This window comes from Podarcis pityusensis (genome assembly GCF_964106645.2).
Source record: "Podarcis pityusensis genome assembly, chromosome: 7".
Classification (NCBI taxonomy): Eukaryota; Metazoa; Chordata; class Lepidosauria; order Squamata; family Lacertidae; genus Podarcis; species Podarcis pityusensis.
The window spans coordinates 62,758,708-62,778,848 of record NC_138031.1 but is presented as its reverse complement, the minus strand read 5'-3'; the positions used below and the strand labels follow the sequence as shown (position 1 = coordinate 62,778,848).

General features: G+C 46.5%; 1 protein-coding gene across 1 annotated transcript in view; it reads left to right on the top strand.

The window, feature by feature from the left end:
* Window positions 1-19,408, top strand: part of TMEM170B (transmembrane protein 170B) — a 92,981-nt gene extending 73,573 nt beyond the window's left edge. Inside the window, exon 5 of the transcript XR_013988931.1 lies at window positions 18,850-19,408. The gene's annotated coding sequence lies outside the window, so the exon portion shown is untranslated. The remainder of the gene's footprint in view (window positions 1-18,849) is intronic.
* Window positions 19,409-20,141: the final 733 nt, after the last annotated feature.

The following is a 20,141-nucleotide window of genomic DNA, read 5'->3' as shown; positions in this document are numbered from 1 at the left end:
GGTCTTCGTTCCCCTCCAAAGTGAAGGCAGGGGAGATGGGTAAACTTAGAAACATTGCCCCAAATGTGGACTGCCTGTGTCTGAGCTCAAATTCCTCTTCCGCAGTGGTCACCTTGGTAGTGAAGGGAGGAGAAGCCTTCGCCTCTTAAGTGATTGTGGGTAGGAGGAAGAACACAAAGAGCAGCATTTATCACAAGGTCACACTCTAGCCACTACAATAGTATGAGAGTAATGCCAGCTGTAGTAGCAATTGTCTTTCAAATGCTGATAAATATTGTTTTCACATGTTGTTTTGCACTGCTGTCTAACCCACTGGACAGCTGCATTGTTTTGTCTAGGCCCACAGATGTGTTTAGTGTATTATAGGATAAATTTCTGGCTATCCCAGCTCCCTCTCCTCAGATAATATGGTCATTTTTTATTAATTTTTATTGGGAAATGTCTGCTCTGTCTACACCTCCTGAAAGTAGATGACAGTGTCAGGAAGCTGCCACTGGTGCTTCCCCTCTTGAGTCACTGTTCTGTTCTCACCTCCACCCACACCTGTTCCTCTCTGCCATTTGCGGGGAAGTCCCAGCCTTCTGCCCAGACAGCAAAGTGGGTTTTAATTGGACAGAGGAATGGGACGGAATTTGACAGAGTGTTCCACTGGCGAATCGGAGTGTTCTGTTGGATGCCTTTTGTGCCAGAAGCATACCTTGCATTCCACCAGCATACTGGGGCTTCCAGTAAGGCCTATGAGCAGTGTGAAACTCCCTCATCCCATTAGTGCAAGGATACCTGCTTGTGCAACAGGCGTTTCCCTCCATCTCTTCCCTCTGCAACCTTCCCAGATGTGCTTTAGAGCAGGCATAGGCAAACTCCGGCCCTCCAGATGTTTGGGACTACAATTCCCATCATCCCTAGCTAACAGGACCAGTAGTCAGGGATGATGGGAATTGTAGTCCCAAACATCTGGAGGGCCGGAGTTTGCATGTGCCTCCTTTAGAGGGTCGGGGGAACCCCAGAATGGGTTGAGGGGTGGCGCTGGGGAAGGAGAGAGGAGGAAAGTCCTGTTGTGCAAGCAGATATCCTTGTGCTGACAAGAAGCTTACATAGTGCTACACTGGAGGCAAGACCTATGCCTCCTCAGCCACAGTAACTCAAGAATAGGTTTGCTCTGCATAAATCCAAGTACTTTGCCACAACTGAGATATGAATCAGGCCACCTTCCTTGCAAAATAAATAGTTTATACATGCCTGTTCTGTCGTTTAATATACTGAAAGGAGCAATCAAAGAATGCTGAATAAACATGTTGGACGGGAAAGCCTGCTGAGTCATCATGACGAAACTATTTCTCTTCAGTTGTTGCGCAGGAAAGCATGTGATTTGATTCTCGCCATTGCTTTTTCTTCAGAACCAGGCACAACTGCGCTGATCTGAACAATGGTCAAAGCGATACCAAAGTATGCAGTGCTGAAATTAACAACCCATTCAAATTGCATGTGCCTTGTGCCAGAATACTATGGTCTTTGGTTTGACTATATACAGCATTTATTATCTCTACAGTTCATTACATATTTGGTGTGAGTGGGGCCTGTTTCATTGGCATTTCCACCAAATGTGCCAACTTTGAGGAAGGCAAAAAATCATGCATGAATGACTGAATGTAGGTTAGAACATTCTTTGTCAGATACACACCACGCACTTGATGTGAGTTACATTGATTGGAGGAGTCTGATACTATCCTTTTGGTTGTGTCCCACCAGACTGCCTATACATGAATATTCATATTTGTATTCATATAGGAAAAGGTGGAATCCACTTAGAGTTTGCCTTTACTTAGCAACCAAGGAATCTCTTTCTTTTCAAAAATGTAAATGGTAACAGGAAAATAGCATGTATTTATAAACTAAATATATTGCAAAGAGTTGTTGGTGTCTTTTTTTAAAAAAAATCCGCTTTGAACTAATAATATGTAATTTGTAGTTTTTATATTCTGCATTATGATGGATGTTTGGATGATGGACTCAAGGGCATCCTGATCAAATTTGCAGATGACACCAAACTGGGAGGGGTGACTAACACCCCAGAGGACAGGATCACACTTCAAAACGACCTTGACAGATTAGAGAACTGGGCCAAAACAAACAAGATGAATTTTAACAGGGAGAAATGTAAAGTATTGCACTTGGGCAAAAAAAATGAGAGGCACAAATACAAGATGGGTGATACCTGGTACATGTGAAAAGGATCTAGGAGTCTTGGTTGACCACAAACTTGGCATGAGCCAACAGTGTGACGCGGCAGCTAAAAAAGCCAATGCAATTCTGGGCCTCATCAATAGGAGTATAGCATCTAGATCAAGGGAAGTAATAGTGCCACTGTATTCTGCTCTGGTCAGACCTCACCTGGAGTACTGTGTCCAGTTCTGGGCACCACAGTTCAAGAAGGACACTGACAAACTGGAACGTGTCCAGAGGAGGGCAACCAAAATGGTCAAAGGCCTGGAAACAATGCCTTATGAGGAACGGCTAAGGGAGCTGGGCATGTTTAGCCTGGAGAAGAGGAGGTTAAGGGGTGATATGATAGCCATGTTCAAATATATAAAAGGATGTCACATAGAGGAGGGAGAAAGGTTGTTTTCTGCTGCTCCAGAGAAGCGGACACGGAGCAATGGATCCAAACTACAAGAAAGAAGATTCCACCTAAACATTAGGAAGAACTTCCTGACAGTAAGAGCTGTTCAACAGTGGAATTTGCTGCCAAGGAGTGTGGTGGAGTCTCCTTCTTTGGAGGTCTTTAAGCAGAGGCTTGACAACCATATGTCAGGAGTGCTCTGATGGTGTTTCCTGCTTGGCAGGGGGTTGGACTCGATGGCCCTTGTGGTCTCTTCCAACTCTATGATTCTAGGAGTGCTCTGATGGTGTTTCCTGCTTGGCAGGGGGTTGGACCCGATGGCCCTTGTGGTCTCTTCCAACTCTATGATTCTATGATTATACTCTGCCCTGAAATCTACTCTGATGAAGGATTGGCTATAAATATGCCTAATATTTTTTTAAAAGAGTAAACAATTAGAGCATCAAAATGATATTGCTTTCAAGAATAAAAATTATCCAGTCTTTAACAGGTTCTTCTTTACACACTCACTTCTTGCAAACCTTACATTTTTGCTTAATGTGTGCTATTTGTCATAGTCAACTAATCCATTCCTTACATGCAGCCATTTTGGGATTCCTCCATTTTTTTTGTATCTAAATTTATTAATTTATTTCATGCTGCAGGGCCTCAATTAACCTAAAGCAGGTGTAGGGAACCTTTGGCCCTCCAGTTGTTGCCAAACTACAACTTCCATCATCCCAGATCATTGGCCCTGTTTGCCGAGGCTGATGGGAGCTGTAGTTCAGCAGCATCAGGGTAAGGAACCCATCTATCCAGATGTCGGATTACAACTCCATAATCCCTGGCCATTGCATGCTGGCTGGGGATAATGGGAGGGCCAACAGCATCTGTAGGGTCATTGGTTTCCCCTACCCATGACCCTTTAGACAAAAAATGAAGGGTCTCCTTCTTAAGATCTTCATTTTTAGGCAATGCCAGGATTTCTAGTAACCAGAGTTGTGAACAGTGCTATTTTTCAGGGGGAAAGGGTGCCAGAACTGACCATGAACACCTCCCTTGTTCTCTTAGAATGGCATTGGCACCCACCTGAGAGGTGCCGGAACTAAGTTCCAGTGAGTTCTGGATGGAAAAAAGCTCTGATTGTGAACATTTGATTTGACCAAACTGAATTAAAACTTCAAATCTGCAGAGGTGTGTGTGTGTGTGTGTGTGTGTGTGTGTGTGTTTACATATATGCATATACATCTTTGGAGTTCTGAAGCTTTATTTCAGATTGGTAAAACCAAATGTTTACAACTCAGGCTTAAAATCCTGACAATGCTAGTATATATATTATCCTGCCTGGTTTTTAAAAAGCACTTTGTTGTTGTTTAGTCATTTAGTTGTGTCCGACTCTTCGTGACCCCATGGACCAGAGCACGCCAGGCACTCCTGTCTTCCACTGCCTCCCGCAGTTTGGTCAAACTCATGTTAGTAGCTCCGAGAACACTGTCCAATCATCTTGTCCTCTGTCGTCCCCTTCTCCTTGTGCTCTCCATCTTTCCCAGCATCAGGGTCTTTTCCAGAGAGTCTTCTCTTCTCATGAGGTGGCCAAAGTATTGTAGCCTCAGCTTCACAATCTGTCCTTCCAGTGAGCACTCAGGGCTGATTTCCTTTAAAAGTACTACTTTTTATCTATTTCCTGGATTTATTTTGTTAATGCACAGATTAATGCATTTTTGTGCTTTTGATACCGTATCATTTATGTTGAATTATTGGTGGGAAAAGTGAGAGGATGAGATAGTTATACATTATGGCAAAATCAACTTCTTGTCCCCAACTGTACCTTGAATAGACCTGCCCAGCCATGCGGAAAGGTTCATTTGCATACTTTGCCTTCTCTTCTAGGTGATTAGTTTGCTTTGTGCAAAATGCTTGATATTTTACTTATTAAAGAAAAGAAAGAGGGGAAGAAAGCTTTTCTATTTTTCCACAAACTGAAAGGCCATAATTTCCTCAGAGGTATATGAAAGCACAGGGTTTGGCACAGAGCCAATATTTCAGATTATGGAAGGATTACCGATCTGCAGTGTTAACTATTTTGTGGAAATTGTTGCACGATCCTCTTCCCCATTATGGCTCTCATGCAATGGCTTCAGCAGGAGGCTGGTTTAGGAAAGTTGCCACTTCTTTTTATGGGAAGGCTCAAGTTTCATTTAATGGTAGGAAAATAAGATGATGGATATATTTTGCTGCTTAATTTCCACCTGCTTTTCTTTGCAGGCGTTTTCTTGCCAGAAATAAGGTGGTTGTTATGAACCTCACTGTTATGTGCTGAGTTGAATAGGATCCAAAATGCAGCAGTCTGATTGGTCCTAGAACAATAGGATTCAGAATGCAGCAGTCTGATTGGTCCTAGAATAGGATTCAGAATGCAGCAGTCTGATTGGTCCACAGGAGCCACCCAATCCAGCTCCAGGTGGAAGTGAATCCGCAACCTGATTGGCCTACAGGAGAATCCTGGAATTAGCCAATCACGTGGGGCCCATTGTGTAAATAATGTATATAAAACAGACATTCTGGGGGAACTTCCATTCCTCCTCACCACTATGAGCTGAATAAAGAGCATGAAATCCACTCTCGACTCCGAGTATATTTCACTCACTATGGAAGATGGACTTGTTCTTTTGGACAACAGAGTTAAATAGCTGCAGACTCAGGTCCAGTAATCCTTTACCAAACTGGCAAATGGAGTGGGAGCAGGGCTTTTCTTTTTTTCAGCCAGAGCTCACCAGAACTCAGATCCGGCACCTTTCAGGTGGGCACCATTGCCATTATAAGAGAACAAAAGAGGTGATCATGGTGAGTTCCGGCACTCCTTCTTCTAGAAAAATAGCACTGAGCAGGAGGAATGCAAAATTTCAATTTGGAAGTGTTAGGTCGTGGGTTGACATAGCAGCCGGCACAGCGATTTCTTCAAGTAGCTCTTTATTATGGTAAGCTGGAATAGAACTAACTGCGAACAGCTCAGCCGGCCTGTATTTATAGGCAGCCGGCTGTCAACATTGTAACCACAACAGCCCAGAGTTCCCGCCTAAAATAACAGACGCGGACCTGAGTGAAAACTATCTACAGACCTGAGTGAAAACTATATACAGTATCCCCCTGTTGGCCCAGGGTGAAACTACACTACATAACACCCCTCCCCACCGAGATAAGGCGTTAGTTACAATCGTAATGGTTTCCTTATATACAGCACTACGCGTAATGGTTCAATTAAGCACAAAAGCATATCGGTTACATTTCCCATACTTAGACCAACAGTGATACCTGTCCAACAACATAGTCCTTTAAATAAGTTGGGCGCTTGGAAACTCTGCCAGACCGCCGGGGACTGGTAGCCAAGTCCGGAGGGCCACACAGTTCCCGCTGAGGCTGTGGTGCGACTCTAGGTGGCGTTGGAACCAACTCCCCTGGATCCGCTGCTGTGGGTGGAGCCTCCGCAAGTGGAGTGGTCTGAGTCTGTTCTGAAACGGCTTGGTTCGGCTCCACGCTGGCAGCTTGCGAGGGAGGTGTAGGTGGGGCCTCGCCATCTGTACGTGTCTCTTCTGGAGCCGCAAGCGCAGTTGGGGGCACCTCGGTAGTGTCCAAGTCCCCAACCCTGCGCCTAAGCTGGTCTATGTGCCGTCGCCACAAGCGTCCGTCTTCGAGTGCCACCTGGTACGAGCGAGGTCCAGTGACTCCCACTACTGTGGCTGGCACCCAAGGGATGTCCCCCACATAGTTCCGGGCAAAGACCTGGTTTCCTGGGACAAATGACCGTGGTGCGTTGGCACAGCCTGGGGGTTCAGCCACGGCAAAGTCTGGGTGTAGCCGGTCGAGCGGTGACCTGAGGCGGCGGCCCATAAGCAGTTCAGCAGGACTCCTCCCTGTGGCCGCATGAGGGGTGATGTGTTGCACGAACAAGTATTCGGCGACCCGCTCATGCCAGTCTCCCCGGTCCAGGCGCGCCAGTGCCTCTTTTGTCGAGCGCACCATTCTTTCCGCTTGCCCGTTGCTGGATGGATGAAAGGGTGCCGTTAGGGCATGGCGGATGCCCAGTCCCAAAAGATACCGCTCAAACGTGCCTGACGTGAACTGCGGTCCGTTGTCAGAGACAAGGACATCAGGACACCCATGCGTTGCAAACAGGCCTCGCAGCACCCGGATGACAGCTTCGGTAGTGGTGGAGGGCATCAGGGCGACCTCCAGCCATTTGGAATAGGCGTCCACCACTACCATAAAGGTCCGGCCGTGAAAGGGGCCAGCCAGATCGATATGCACCCTCGACCAGGGTGTCTTTGGCGTCTCCCAGGTGTGTCCCTTAGCTGCCGGTGGTGCAGGCCTCGACTCCTGGCACGCTTGACAGGCGGACACCCAGGCAGTGATGGCATCGTCCATATTAGGCCACCAGACGTAACACCGAGCCAACGCCTTCATTTTGACAATTCCCGGGTGGCCAACGTGCAGAGCCTCCAGGACGCGCTGACGGAGTCCCTGGGGAATCACGACGCGGTCTCCCCACAGCAGGCAGCCGCGATGAGCTGAGAGTTCATGTTGTCTGGTTGCGAAGGGCTGGAACTCCGATGCAACAGGCCCTTGTGGCCACCCCCTCCACACCCAGTTGAGCACCCGGCTGATGGTGCGATCCTGGGCAGATGCGGAGGCCACAGTGGCAGCCGATACAGGCGCTGCCGGAAGATCCTCAATCAGAAGGAGCGATGAAGCTGGAGCCGGGTCTTCCACAATTGCTGGAAGAGGGCAACGGCTGAGGGCGTCGGCATGGCCCATCGATTTCCCCGGGCGATGGATGAGCCGGTAGTGGTAGGCAGCCAGGAAAACAGTCCATCGCAGCATGCGTGGTGAGAGGACCGGTGGAGTTGGACGATCACCGGCGAGGAGGCCCAGGAGTGGCTTGTGGTCAGTGATGAGGTCAAAAGTCCTGCCATAGAGGTATTCATGGAACCTCTTCACTCCAGCCACAAGTGCCAATGCCTCCTTGTCGAGCTGGCTGTAATTCCGTTCCGTCGGAGATAGTGTCCTGGAAAAGTAGGCGAGCGGTGCTTCTCTTCCATCTGGAAAACGGTGACTAAGGACAGCACCGATGCCAAAAGGTGAGGCGTCGCAGGCAAGGACCAGCGGCCTGGATTCACTGTACTGTACCAGCACACTGTCTGAAGAAAGGAGAGCCTTGACCGCGTTGAAGGCCGCCGTCTCCCGATGACCCCAGGCCCAAGGCGTCTTAGTGCTAAGGAGTCGGTGAAGAGGCTCAGCCACTGTGGCTTTGTGGGGCAGGAACATGTTATAAAAGTTCAGCAGCCCCAGGAATGCCTGCAACTCCGTTTTGTTCTTTGGGGTGGGGGCCTGCTGGATAGCGCGGATCTTGGATGTGGTTGGATGAAGACCGGAGGCATCGATAAGATAGCCCAGGAACTCTACCTGTGGAACGGCGATCTGGCACTTGTCCCTCTTTACCTTGAGCCCGGCCTCCTGGAACCTGGTCAGCACGGCACGGAGGCGCTCGAACAGCTGCTGGTGTGAGTCTGCAGACACCAAGACGTCATCAAAATATGGTACCACGCCCGGAAGCCCTTGCAGGAGACGCTCCATAAGGCTTTGGAAGATGCCAGGAGCCACACTCACCCCGAACTGCAACCGGCGGCAACGGAAAGCCCCCCGGTGGGTGACGATCGTCTGGGCTTCAGCAGTGGCATCATCGACTGGCAGTTGTTGATAGGCTTGGGCAAGGTCCAGCTTAGCGAAGACCTTACCCTCACCCAGGGAATGCAGCAGGTGTTGGACAACAGGAACCGGGTAAGCGTGCTGCTGAAGTGCCTTGTTGATCGTGCACTTGTAGTCAGCGCAGATTCTCACCGACCCATCTGGCTTGACAGGCGTGACGATGGGGGTTTCCCACTTTGCATGGTCAACCGGCTCCAAAACTCCTTGGGCGATCAGTTTGTCCAGTTGTTCGTCCACCTTAGCCTTGAGAGCAAAGGGAACCCGGCGTGGCTTTAGCTTGATGGGGGCGACTTGTGGATCAAGGCTAAAGGAGATGGGCGTACCTGTATATTGGCCCAAGGTGCCGTCAAAAACCTCGGCAAAGTCTTTGACCAGACCCTCAGTCTCTGCGTTAGAGATGCAGTTGATGCCGGTGACTTCCAGGCCGAGGGCATCAAACCAGTCTAGCCCTAGGAGGCTTGGCCGCTGACCTTCGACCACCACCAACCGGAGCAGGCCCGAAAAATCCTTGAAGGCGATCCGGAACCGGCCAACGCCTACCACGGGAATGTCGTTTCCCTGGTAGTCTCTCAGGTGTACGCGGTGAGAGTCGAGTTGCCTTTTGGACACTCTGGGTACCAGTCTTTTGATGGTGCTCCATGACACGATGGACAGGGCAGACCCGGTGTCGATCTCCATGTCACATGGAGCTCCTTCAATGAGCACCGTGACGTTCAGCTTGCGTCGCGTAGGCGAGTCGGTTTGGCCAATCGTGGTTCCAGACGGGCAGCGGCAGTTGGTGAGAGCGAAACAACTTTCCTTGGCAGACTGGAGTGAAGACTTGGACTTGCGAGTCGATGAAGGGGGGGTGTCAGACGGAGCCGAGCGGCAGACCTTAGCGATGTGGCCCCTTCTGGAACACTTCCTACAGATGGCGTCTCTGAATCGACACTTGGCACGGGAATGGTTGCCTCCGCAGCCAGCACATTCCGGTTGGCCCTTGGACTTCTGTTGGAACTTCCTGCGCTCCCGCTTTGTCTGGTGCACGTCATCGTCTTCACTGGAGGATGCCTCCTCACTGCTGGCCTCTTCATGATGCACCGGAACTGGCTCCCTAGCAAGACGCGGGCTGCTGGACTTGCGGATCTCCTGGGCGGAGCGTTCAGCAGCTTCTGAGGCCACAGCCTCCTCAATGGCTTTCTGTAGCGTGAGGTCTGGCTTGGCTAGGAGGCGCCGTTGCAGATGGATGTCCCGGACCCCGCAGACGATTCGATCCATCAGGGCATCGTCTAAGTCTCGGAACTCACAGTGCATGGCAGCCTGTCGCAGGGCGGTGGTGTAGTTGTTGATTGACTCCCCCTCTGCCTGGTTCCGGTGGTAGAACACATGGCGGGCAGCAATCTTGGACGGCTTTGGTGCGTAGTGGTTGCGGAGCTTCTCTTGGATCGTGTCCCATGGTGTTGCCTGGACTGCTTCAGGCGCAACCAACGCTCGGGCCGTCTCAAACACCTCAGGCCCACAGAGGCTGAGGAATAGGCCCCGCTTCCGCTCCTGTGATACTTCTGTCAGCTCGTTGGCTTGGAGGTAGCAGTCGAACCGAGCGAGGTAGGAGTCCCATGATTCAGAGGCTGGCGCAAAAAGCGGTAGAGGCACAAGTGAAGCCATGATCCCGATGCCGGCGTGAAGGGCGATGGATGGAACACAGTGCTCTAGCCAGAACAGTCAGCTCTGAATTGGTTCTGCCCAGTGATTTTGCTCAGTGATTTCGCTCTGTGATTCAGCTCAGTGATTCAGCTCAGTTCAGAGGCTGGCCGCATCTGGCTGTGCTCTGATGTCCATCCATCCCATCCTCGTCGCCAGTGTTAGGTCGTGGGTTGACATAGCAGCCGGCACAGCGATTTCTTCAAGTAGCTCTTTATTATGGTAAGCTGGAATAGAACTAACTGCGAACAGCTCAGCCGGCCTGTATTTATAGGCAGCCGGCTGTCAACATTGTAACCACAACAGCCCAGAGTTCCCGCCTAAAATAACAGACGCGGACCTGAGTGAAAACTATCTACAGACCTGAGTGAAAACTATATACAGTATCCCCCTGTTGGCCCAGGGTGAAACTACACTACATAACAGGAAGGAAGGTGTGAGAGGTTCGGGGCAGGCAGGGACCGTAGGCAGCTGTGCCTGAAGTCAGACCATGAATGGAAGTTTCCCTACCCAGGATCACTACTTAGTAGAGCCATCATCAGGGCAGGACCTTGCGATTGGGCTCTTCTTAGCAGCATGAGCAAAAGGGCCGCCAAATACAGCACGGCTGACTTACTGATGTCTTTCATTTTACATGAAGCTAGAAAGATATTATTTGTTACCTTTGTTTGTTTGCATTAGGAATATAGCTGTGGGTGTACCTGCCAAAAAGATGTGGGTGGCGCTGTGGGTTAAACCACAGAGCCTAGGGCTTTCCGATCAGAAGGTCAGCGGTTCGAATCCCCGCGACGAGGTGAGCTCCCATTGCCCAGTCCCATCTCCTGCCAACCTAGCAGTTAGAAAGCACGAAGTGCAAGTAGATAAATAGGTACCGCTCCAGCTGGAAGGTAAACAGCGTTGTCGTGCGCTGCTCTGGTTCACCAGAAGCAGCTTAGTCATGCTGGCCACATGACCCAGAAGCTGTACGCTGGCTCCCTCAGCCAGGAAAGTGAGATGAGCGCTGCAACCCCAGAGCCGTCCGCGACTGGAACTAATGGTCAGGGGTCCCTTTACCTTTATGTACCTGCCAAGGAGTCTTCACATCCTCATTATGGGGACTTCTGTAAGAGCAATGTTTGCTAGCTCATGCCTTCAGAGTTTTCCCAACATTAATAATCCATAAGAAAACTTGGTCATCCATGTCAGATAAAACAATCCCTTTATCTCCTACATCTGGTGAACTTTTTTATTTATTTCACAAGTGAAAAAGTTCCTAGTGTTGCATAAGAGCTGCAGGCATGAATATTTGATAGCCAGACCTCCCATAAGTGTAACAAATCTGATGTGCTGCTGGAAGCCATTAGGCATTCTGTTTACTCCGTAAGTGTACATTTTTAGAAATCTATTGAGAGTCACAGTCTAAAGAGATTTGAATTGGGGGATTTATTATGCGGCTGAGGTTGTGGATGTAAATTATCTACTTCCCCAGGAGTTTAGTGAACACTTGCATCCACTCTACGTATTTCTAAACTTAATTAATGTTTTTCACATTGGCATCATTCTTGTAGCTGTGTGTTTTAATGAATTGCTACTGTACACCCTTCACTGGTGTGCATTTGTAAGTTGCATGAGTACAGCCATTCTGAAGGTGAAACCAGGAAGTATCAGCCCCACATCTTCTCATCTCCCCTTCCACCACCCACAACAATATGCAGTAAAACACCCAACATCAACACACTCCCAGTTTCCCTTTCTCACAAACAGCAGACCATGAAGCAACACAGGGGCAGGAAAACTCTCAGTACATCACAAGTTACCAGGGAGAGAGACAGATAACATTATCTTCTCTTGCTTTTGGCCACCATCTCCCATTAACATCTGTGTTCCAGCTTGGGCTGCCACCGTTCAATTAGGATGACACTGTTTGCAATGGTATAGAATTTTATAGGAAAGCACATTTGTAGCTAAACGGCTTTGATAAATTTTGAACATCCTTGATGATCTGTGGAAAACAGCGTGCACTTTTAAATTTTAATTTTCAGCCAGGTTTCCAAACCAATCCAAATTACGCTTGAGATCTGCATTGTTTCATACTCCAGAAATGATGTCTTTTTGGAAACCAGAGGCAAATCAGTATGATTAAAGTGACAAAATGTAATAGCTCCAACCAAATATACCGTATAGCCAATGTAAATTGAGTAAACTGGAAATTAATATTCTACGGATGACATAATGGAACTCTAGACTTTACTTGTCGGTCATGTTGTTAAATCACTTAACTATTTACACACCATGCTTGTTAATGGGGAAATATTTTAATACAATATCTGACAAAGTCGTACTCAAAGGAGGCGCACTGAAATCAACAGACTTCAGTTTGTCATGACTGGGGATGGAGAAGAAAGTCAATTCAATTCCCATTTAAAGCCAAATCTATCAAATCTGCACTTTCCAAAATAATATGAACCTGAAATCCAGCCATACCCTCTGGATTCACACTTATCTGAATTCTGCAATGTAGTTCTCCAGCCAAGCAATGTTTCACAAAAGAATATTGGGGAAAGTGTGCCTAAAACTGAATATATTAGTAAACATAACATTAAAAATGTATTCTATTAGGAGAAACTACAAGCAAGCAAAGGGCATGGTGCACAAGATTTTCTGTCCGCTATAAGCTTCCCTTTCAACCCGAAAAATGTCTTAGGCAAAAATTCGCTGCAGCCCTAGAAACATAGCTGTCAAAGGTTACATATTTTCGTGAGTTCATGTAAGTTGTATCCTGCAGTTCCCTCTGCTGCTTTTAATTAACAGTTTATTAACGTAAAACATTTTCACGTGGTTATGAGCATAATTGCACAGTTAAAGCAATTGCTTGTGGTCTAACATCATTAATAATAATAATAAATTTTATTTATATCCCGCCCTCCCCAGCTGAAGCCGGGCTCAGGGCGGCTAACAACAATAAAACAGTACAAAAGTACAGCACAAACAACACTCTGAAATCATTCATTATAAAATTAATTAATTCAAGCCACTGGCAACCATTGGGCCAGAGCTCTGCGAAGATTGCCGAGGGAGGGAGTCAGGCTGTGCCCTGGCCAAAGGCCTGGTGGAACAGCTCTGTCTTGCAGGCCCTGCAGAAAGATGTCAAGTCCCGCAGGGCCCTGGTCTCTTGTGACAGAGTTTTCCACCACAGTTATGTTCCACCACAGTTATTACTACAGTTATGGTATGAAACTGGCAGTTATGGGTGTACAATAAGGAAAATTGTGGTTGCGTAATATTCAACCTCTGTCCGAGCCTCTGCACATCATCTTACTCTGCTGTGTGACCTACTGCTTTTCCATACACTTGCGGAAATATCCAACCATGGTAGAAGTTACTGTTACCCAATAACACTTAGCTGTATTGGGAAAAGAAGAGTTTGAATCAGGCATAAGTGCCTATCAGCATTCATGATTTTGATTTTCTAAAACCATTGATTCATTTTGGAGGCTGGGGAGGGGACATGCATTGCAATGCCAGTTCTATACATGTGACATAATAAGGACACAGAATGGTTGGTTAAGGTCTTTCCTCTCTGTCTAAAAAAACCCAAACAAAATATAACTCTACAAAATGTTACAATCACGTGGAAAGTTGTATTAATGACTGTGGAACAGCCACTTCTGCCCCAACAGGTTAAGCTGCCCCACAGGATCCCATTGATCGGAAATGTAAGGAGGGCTGGGTAACAGGTGCTCCTGTCCTGAGCACACCTAGAAGGGGCATCAAAGGTAATTTGACATACTGACAGCTATTAAGCCAGCATGTAGTCATGTCATCTTTTCACTATATTTTCAGTGTTTTCCAAGTGGCAGAAGATGAGTATCCAGAGAGGAGCTTTCTCAGAGGCTCAGGGAGCAATCCCAAGGCAAGATCCACTGGGATGAGTGGCTTAATACAGCAGATTTTCATCTGAGTTGACTTGGCTCAGCTCAACTCCGGCTCAGCTGAAGATATGGCAGTGTAACTTGTTCCTCCTGCTCAGCATTAGGTACCAACAGGAGTTGTTGCAGGAAAATTGTTTAGCCTGTCTTTATTCTATAAAAAGACTACTGGCTGATTCAAAATAGTCATTACCAGCAGAGTTGAAAATGCCAGAAATTTTATTGGTCTGCTCATGAGACAATTTAAACATCATGGGCACCAGGAATTTCTCCAAAAGCCAAACCAGTCCCCTACAAATACATGAACTTTCTAATCAAGCATACAGATATATAAGACAAGGGTGACATAACATAAACACTTGTAGAAAATAGAGTTTCGTCTACTTGACCCTATTGTTTCTCATACAAAGCTGATCTCAGAATGCTGCTTTCTTCCTGCCCACAGATTCCTCTTCCTCGATATTTCTGATACTGTTTGGGTGGGTTGATTCAGCTTACACATTAAAATGAGCTTCCTAATGCTCATTACTGTGATTAGTTCAGAGACACATAAAGGTAAAGCCGAGGGGAGAATTTAGCTCATTTTTTGGTTTTAAGTTTTGACTTCCTAAATTTTCTACCTGCTTTATTTCCGCTAGGAATTTTCAGGTTATTTTACTGCCTCGTCTGGTATGCTTGCTGCTGTTATGCAATCTGTTCTGTCATTTGATTTGATTTGATTTTAAATTAAGGGATGGGTGGCAAATGTAGTTCCTTTTCCACTTCCTACTCACAGCTTCTAAATGAAACATAGGACTTAAGTTATGAACACTTTTTCTGTAAATTGATCTTATATGCTGAGTTCAATTTCTCAACATGCTTTAACCCACAGTGTTCCGTTGCTCCAGAAGCGGTTTAGTCATGCTGGCCACATGACCTGGAAAGCTGTCTGTGGACAAACACATCATGCCCTTTATTGATTCTAGCAGTTTCTATCAGGGTAAACCATATCATTTGGCAGAGGGAGGCAACTGCCTCATGCGGCAGGTAATGTGGGGCAGGGGCAGCAGCCACCTGCCTGATTCTCCCATGTCCCCCAGCCATTCCCCCTCTCTTGTAGGATAGAACTGTATGAGCCACACAACCTGTCTTGCACCCCCTAACATAGGTGCAGCCAGGATTTATGTTGGGAGAGGCAGTGAACAACTTTTTTATATCCATTTCAAAACAATTGGTGTGTCCTAGGTAGGCTGATGGTTGGAGTTAGAACACCAATGATAGCCAGGAAACTACACTATAATGAAATAAAACACTGGTTCACAACAAACATTAGCTATGAGCTCTGCACTGATCCAAACTGTAAACTTGAATAAACTGAACTATATCATCGGCTGAGGTCTCAGGTTTTTTGCAGTATAAATAGGCTGTGAGAAACTTACAGTCATTTCTAGACAAGCCCTGTAAGTGCACACTCTTAAGAGAAAATGCCAGAAACTATGATAAACTTCCAGAACCAAGCTACCTGTGACACGATTGGTCATTTCACAGAAGCCATGCCCATTGCTCAGTTGGGTTGTCAGTTGTGTCACTAGAATGTGCCGCACCATCATTTAAGTGACCTCAGAGAACATTTCAAATATTCTGATTATTTCTACTTTTAGTTAAGCATTTTTATTTATTGATTTGGAGGGGGACAGCTGCCTCCCCTGCCCCGTGGCTACGACCATGCCCAGCGGTGTAGCAAGCCACTTGGGCGCCTGGGGTGGTGTGTGTGCCCAGGGGCAGGGCAAGCCACCCACTGGGCAAGGCGACCCAAGGCAGGGCCCATGGAGTCCGCCTGCTGCCTCCCGCTCAGCACGGAGCCTGCAGGTGCCTGAGCCACCGCGTCACTCCCAGGAGAGACGTGTGGCTCGGGTGCACTGCAGGCCCCGCAGTAAATGAAGCGCCCTGGGTGAGTGACACCCAGTGTGCCCCCCTGCCCCCTAACTACATCTCTGACCATGCCCCCTAAGGAACATGCTTCACACAGGTGTGCTGGATGATGCTACCCATAGAATGTATACGTGGGCAGGGTACCGGGCAAGGAATCACCATCTAGTCCTTTGCCTCAGGCAGCAAAATGTCATGGGCCGGCCCTGGCTTCTATGGGAAGCCTTCTTGTATTCTGGTAGCCAAACTAGTTCAGGAATTTCTAGCCAGTCTACAGGGAGTGTTTACTGTAGATCGAAAGTGGGGCATTGCTTCCTGCTTCTTTGACTGCCCACTTTGCTGTGGCTGCACAATTTTCTGCAACTCAGTAGCTAAGGTGGGGAGGTGGGTTTGGCACTGGTGAAAGTTTATTACACATTTCCCCTATTGACTTAAGAGGGGCACTGCTTGTCTGTTAACAGAACTGAACTTGAGAGCCAATCTAACTTTAAAAAAGGTGTTTGTGTGTGTGTAGGAAATTACTTACATACTATATTTGTATGGCTGCCCAGTAACATGTTGTCTAGGCAGTTCACCCAAACAAAAAGTATAAAATAGAATGAGAGATAACCAACATGATGTGAGTGGAAGTCCACTCATGAAATGGGGCTTCTGCTTCTGCTCCAGAAGGCACCCCAACCCTCTAGAACAGGTTTTGGGAGATCACATGGGAGATTAAAGGCAGGGAAGAAAGAAAAGGGAAGCCTCAATCTGTTTGCAGTCTGTTCTGCTTGCAGGTGAGTATCAGCCATTATTAAAAATACAATGCAAAGCAATAAAAGGTGTGCATAGCAGAGCGTTGAATCAGATTCAGAAGCCTAAAGGGCAAGGGCGGTGGGGTTCATCTGTGTCCGTTACAATGCTTAGTGTATTACTGGTGTAGTAACAAATGTTAGGTGTAGTAAAACTGTCAGGGTACTAAATCATTGCAATAAATTAACAGTTACGGAGAAAGGGATGCAAAGATGGTGTGAAATGGAATCATACACTTGTACGGTGCTTTAATACTCCCCCTCTCTATTTAATTGAAGACCAGCTAGCAGCTTTATAACGCAAACTGTGGGAAATGGCACAAACATGCAGGCTCAACCCTTCAAAACAGCTTATTACCACTTTCTGACAGACCACAGCAAGACACCCATTTAAGGCCTGCATTTCACTTTGAGAGAGATAGGCTGCAAACCTTTTCATTTCTAACATTTAATTTTGTAACAGGAAACATACATTTTCTCTGCATGTCTGGCATTTCACAAGGAGCGTTTACTAAAAAATTGCCTTATGTTTTCCATTATCACAACTATGTTAAGTGCCCGACTAATGAAAATTACAAATATGGTAGAAGAGTCTAGCCATTTTCCCCCTGCCCCTGCTACAGCTTTAAAATCATTGTCCTTGTTCACATGCAGAAGAAAAATCAATGCTGTGACAAACAGATTTTGATCTTGATGGGTTACTGAAGTCACAAGATTTTTATGGAATTGATTGGGGCTTTTCTGTGAGTTGCTCAATGATTTTATCTTCCGGCACTTGATGAGTTTGTCTGGTCAAGAGATGAAAGCAAAGTATAGCATTAAAACACTGTTTTAAGCCAATGCCACAGAATGATTTTTCTAAAAAATTCATGGGGGAAATATATCTAAATTGCTCCTGTCATAGCAATCTTTGGGCATCCCAACTCTCCTCTATCTGACACATTATCATCTCAATACTATAGCTTACTAATGTTTTTGGTATGGACTGTGGATGATTGGACTGGATACATTCTGAGTGCACTGAAATGCTACAAAACCTGCTGAGGAACCTGTCGATTGAGTAACTTGAACAAACAAAAGCCAGACAAATGCCATGGCTAAAAAGTACAGTAAGTTGTGTTAGATGCTATATGGGCATGAATACAGACAGAAATGTGAGCTTTTGAACAGAAAAGCTAAAGTTCAGAGGAATTCTAGTTTATAGACCTTGAGAAATCAGTGGTCTGAGAGATAAAATATAAAACACTGGAAAACAAGAAATGTGAATTCCACACACATGACTGAATTTCGCCAGGGGAAAATGATGCTGTGTAAGGTCTTGGGTTTTTTAAACAGGCCATTAATATTAAAGGAATACAAATGTATATTTTAATGTAATGCTTGGGCCCACTTCATTCTTAGGGCATCAGATGTTCCATAAACTGTGGGACTGGGGTCAAGAGTAGGTTGGTCTGTGTTGTAAAGATAGTTTTTGATGAGATGCCTTCAGGCTTGGGCACACGCAAATGTAATCTCTGAGATAGTTCACATACACACTTCTCTTACTAACTGCAACATCAAGAGGTGACTTCCACATACACTTGTCACTGTGAAGCTAACACTGCAGACAGAAGTTTGAGTATCAGCTGATGCCACCTTCCCTGTGATACGGGCAATCAAGTGATGATACATTTGTGTGTGAATCAGCCCTGAGATTCAATGAGCCTGACCTAATTTCATAATTAATTCAAAATCCTAGATTGATTTTCTGGATGTCCAGCAGACATCAAGAAGATTAATCTGAGATGCCAAATTAATTATAAATCAACCTGCCTGTTGCACACATCTCTAAATTTGTTGCTGGGGGGAAAACAATCCTTCAGAGATCCAGTGCATCCACTGAGGCTGTGAATGCTGTATGGCTGGTGGTTATGTTTCATAGGAATGTCTTCAATATTGCTTCTGACGTTATAGTAAAGTGCAACACAGCTACCTGAATTCCAATGCTTGTGTACTTTTTAATGTTGCACTTCCATTTTAAAAGATCCTTAGGTCAAGAGTGGCTGGGGGAACCCCAACCAGATGAGTGGGGTGTAAACAATAAAATTATGATTATTATGGGTGGTGAGTGTTTTCATACAGTACTGCTTAAGGATGGAGCACTCATGCAGCACCCGATAGCAGCTCCTTGCACTGACTCTAAACCTCTGCTGCCCTGCAGGATATCTTCAGGAGAAGAAAAGACTAAGGAATAAAACCTACACAAATCTGAAGTGGAGTTCCTCATTCCAGCAACTCCTGCAGCCCAGCTGGTGCCAAATGTCTTGCTCTGCTTTCCTTTGGACCACCTCAATGAGGTCTTGTCTTCTGGGCAGCCCAGGACCTCTATACACACTGCCCAGGCTTGCATCCTGGGGAAGTCACAGCAGTTTGACTTCACCCCCAGAGGCACACTCCATTGTCTCTCGAGACCGACAAATGCCAGCAACAATGCTCTGCTTTCTCAACATCATGTGTAATAATATGCACCTCTATCCTGTCCCCTTGTCTTTCCCCCTAAACGATAACCTCCAAATGCTGTAACCTCATGTTTTCCCCGCCTCCAGTCTCAAAGCTGCCTAACACGATGAAGCTTACCCTCAATGCCATAATACTTCAAAAAATGTGAATGGAAGTATTTTTCAAATCGTATGTCTAGAGCAATCCTAATCTACTTTATTCATGTGAAGGCCTTGAGAAATCTCTTGAGCCTCTTGAATAAACAGAATTATGTTGTAGAACTCATTCTTTACTTTGGAGATTTACAATTATCAGTGTATAAAATGTTCCCCAACAAAACAGAAAAGAGCATGACTAGATTGAGGCCTATTCTCCCCCACCCAACCTCCTGCCTGATTACCGTAATGAGAATAGAAGCATACTTCCTGGCCGCTCCACCATCCTGTCACTGGGGCTGCTCTCACTGCCTTCTATGCATTGGGGCTGAACCTCTGCAGCAGGAAGCCTGTTCTATTTGTGGGGGCTCCCTGTACAATTCAGAACCCTGGAAGACGGGTTCTGAATTGCAAGGGGAGCCTGCGTAAGTAGAAAGGTCTCGCTCCTGCAGAAGTTGGGATTGAGCACGCAGAGGGCTGCAGGCATGCCAACTGTAATGTGACGAGCGAAAGGTTATCACATGAGGTGGAGCACCTGAAAAGGGCTTAGCTCAAGAGGGAAAGACTAGAGCAGCCCCTGTATGATTAATGCAAACACTGAGCTGGGTCTTGCACAAAGGCAAGACCTTGGCTCTCTATGCAGGGACAAAAACAGACCTTTACGGTTGTGATTGGGCCCATTTATTGATGGCAACAGGCTGCTTAATTGTACAGTATCAGGAAAATTCAGTCAGTCCAAAATACCAGAGAATAAGTGTTGAGATATTATGGGATGTCTGAAACTGACAGATTTTATTCTACCCATCTAGGTAAACCTATACTCCTATATAGAGAAAGTACAATTAAGATGGGTTTTTCC